A 2962-nucleotide genomic window follows, 5' to 3' on the forward strand; every position below is an offset into this window, starting at 1 on the left:
TTTGCCAAAAATGGCTGTGTGACGGGCCTACAGGGGGTGCGAACATAATTCGGCCCAAGGAGCTTTTTCTTGTTTGTTCATATTGCCAAAAAATGGCGCAACATGGGCCTTCAGGGGAGTGCATAATGCAAATCAGGCCCAGACTCTTTTGTGATCCAAGAATTATCGTTTGATACAAACAGATTTTTTTATTCATTTCCAAATAATAAAGCAGACAGATTAAAATGAATAATAATAAAAAAGAAGTTGAATGAATTTAGGGATTAGGGTTGATGTGTAACCTTCGAGCTCTTTCCCTCAGCTTCGTCTCCACTCATCAGAAACGGCGCACGGCTTCGAATTCTCTCCGGCGAAATAAACCCTCTCTCCACCACCGTGAAGCTGAAAGCACAACGAAAATCTCCACTCTCCGCCTTGCTCTCTGTTTTGCTTCTACGATCGCTCACTCTCTTTCTTTTCGATTTCTCCCTCTCCGATTGTTAATCCCCGATCTTCAAGCTTGATGAGGTGAAGAATAAGCGCTTCGTGAATTCAATTGCTCTTCTCGCCTCTTCTTTTTCTGTATTTTGACTTCTGATTTGCTGTCGAGGAATTGATGATGATGTTGATGCGTTTCGCCAATGAAGATGAAAAGGAAGCGGAGATTTGATGATTATCGTTGACGAAGATGAAGATGGTTCAAGATTGATGATTTGAGGAAGAGATTGGTGAATGAGAGTGGTTCAGATGATGAATGGCGTGGATTGAGGCTTCAGAGAGAGGTTCCGATTTCTGGAGGTTAGAGAGAATTGAAGAGAGATGAAGATGGTGAGGTCTGAAGAATGGTTGAGGATGGAAACAGAGTGAAGGTTATGAAGAATCGAAGGGTGGTGGTGATGAAGGTTCAAAGATAGTGTGAATTGAGAGTGGAAGCAGAGTGGTGAAGGAGTGAAGAATGGGAGTGAAGTGAAGATGGTGATGAAGTGAAGAGTGTGGTGGTTATGATGCGTGTCCCCTTGAATGAAGGTGGGAAATTTGAATATATAGAAGAAGGAGAATGATTCAGTTGAGGGAGAATTGATCTGGGCCATTAGATTAGGGTAAGTTAGTTATTAGATGGAGGGAGGAGATTGAGAGTTAAGAGGTTAGTTAGATAGTTGGTTAAATTTCTGTTATAGTTGGTTAGGATAGTTAAGAGTTATGAATGCTGTTAGTTAGTTTAGGTAATGGATAGGTTAGTAGTTAGGAAATCTGTTAGAGAAATCGGTTAGGTGGTTGAGAATTGCCTAGGTTATTAGAAAGTGGTTAGAGAACTGTTAGGGAATCAGTTAGAAATCGGTTAAGGAACTATTATATCAGTTAGAAGCTGAGTTAGTTGAAATGAAAACAGTTAGAAGGTGAGGAAAATTTAGTTAGGGGAATGGTAGTTAGATTTCGAAGGTGTTTGTGTATAATTATATTATGTTGAAGATTCTGATTTAGGTATAGATACATTATGTGGGACTGGTAATTAGTGGATGCATTTGGATTTAGTATGGGTTTTTATGAACTGATTTTTGGGTCTGCTATGGGGGATTTTGCTTGTGTTTGAATGTGTTTATATCTGTTTCTTTGAATTGCAGGGCACGCCCCCGTTGGTACGATGCTGGCTGAACTAGTTATCGGATTGAGCTTCACATTCAGTTTATATGGGAAGCAAGGATGTCACGTGGATCGGCTATTCGGGTAAGCTAAAACACTTCAAATAATAGGGTCCATACTGATGCTCAGTCTTGGTTGTTTTCTGACTTAAACACTTGCTGACTATGTGGCATTGTGTCGTGTCTTTTTTGTTTTGCTGAACCGAAACATATTCAGTATAGAACTTTCTTTACTAGTGTTTTATCCTGCTGTAAGTTGAGTTCGCGACGTGACTGGTTTTGATTCTTGCTTGGGCTGTGTAGGTAGAGCTGTTATGAATAAGTGTGTATGCCCCTGTTAGGATTAGTATTTGATGCAATTTGTTATCTTTTTCTCATTGATGAATTTCCTACTTGGTTGTGCAGGGCTGCCATGAACTTCTCTTGTTGTTTTTTTCCGCTTGAGCTCGAGTAACAAATCAAACTTGGCAACATCGTTACTGACTTTGGCCTTCGCATCAGAAACTTCATGAAGTTAAATAATGCACTAGTGAATTGGACTTCTGCTGGATGATCCATTCTGTCTTACTTGATGTTTAACTTCTTACCACTTTGAGATTTGAATATTGTGAATGTAGGTACACTGTGATGCATTTATATTTGAATGAATATTCCTGAAACAGTATGGCACTTGGAAGATTGAAAATTCCTTCTATTTGAGAACCTATAGATGAATCTTTGCAAGGAACTCTTAATGGATGGATGTTGTATGAACTTGTAATAAATGTGATGTAAGAATATTTTTGTAATGAAGTTTGCAAGGCCTTTTGGTTTATGGATTTGGTTTTGTAATTATGAATGGAATGGTCTTGAATAATATTGAACTTGAATAATGTTGCCTTGTGATTCATAGATGGACCTTCAAATAAATGTATAATTAGGTACTCGAGAATGGGCATTTGATCCTTGGATTCTTTATGTAATGTTGCTTGTATAACTTCATGAATATTTTTGAGCTTGAAATATAATGCGGGCTTTTCTCTCCACATTCAAATAGAATTTGAATAATTTCTTTCCCAAACTATGGCCCAAAGTAAATCATTCCTTAAGAAAGCAATATAAGAAACTCAAACAGTGAACCAAATAGTTATATCCAAATTCCCTTAGAATGATCCTCTTGATTAATAAATGAATAGTGAAGTAAACCTGATCCAATTGATCTCAGTAAAAACTTTGGTGAATGCAATCATAAGGAAATAAACCCTGATTCTTGATCTTTTGATTATGTATTCAATGAATGTGTGTTGCGTAAAATGACCTAATGGAAAGATGCATATGAATGTGAAACTTAGCCAGTTAGGAAG

At 37.8% G+C, this 2962-nt stretch overlaps 1 long non-coding RNA gene across 1 annotated transcript; it reads left to right on the forward strand.

Annotated features, from left to right (window-relative positions):
- The first annotated feature begins 225 nt into the window (after positions 1-225).
- LOC131624202 (uncharacterized) lies at positions 226-2563 on the forward strand. Its single transcript, XR_009290519.1, has 2 exons — positions 226-1704; positions 2025-2563. It is a non-coding gene; the product is annotated as an uncharacterized LOC131624202 (long non-coding RNA).
- Positions 2564-2962: the final 399 nt, after the last annotated feature.

Source organism: Vicia villosa, unplaced genomic scaffold, assembly GCF_029867415.1.
Source record: "Vicia villosa cultivar HV-30 ecotype Madison, WI unplaced genomic scaffold, Vvil1.0 ctg.000108F_1_1, whole genome shotgun sequence".
NCBI lineage: Eukaryota > Viridiplantae > Streptophyta > Magnoliopsida > Fabales > Fabaceae > Vicia > Vicia villosa.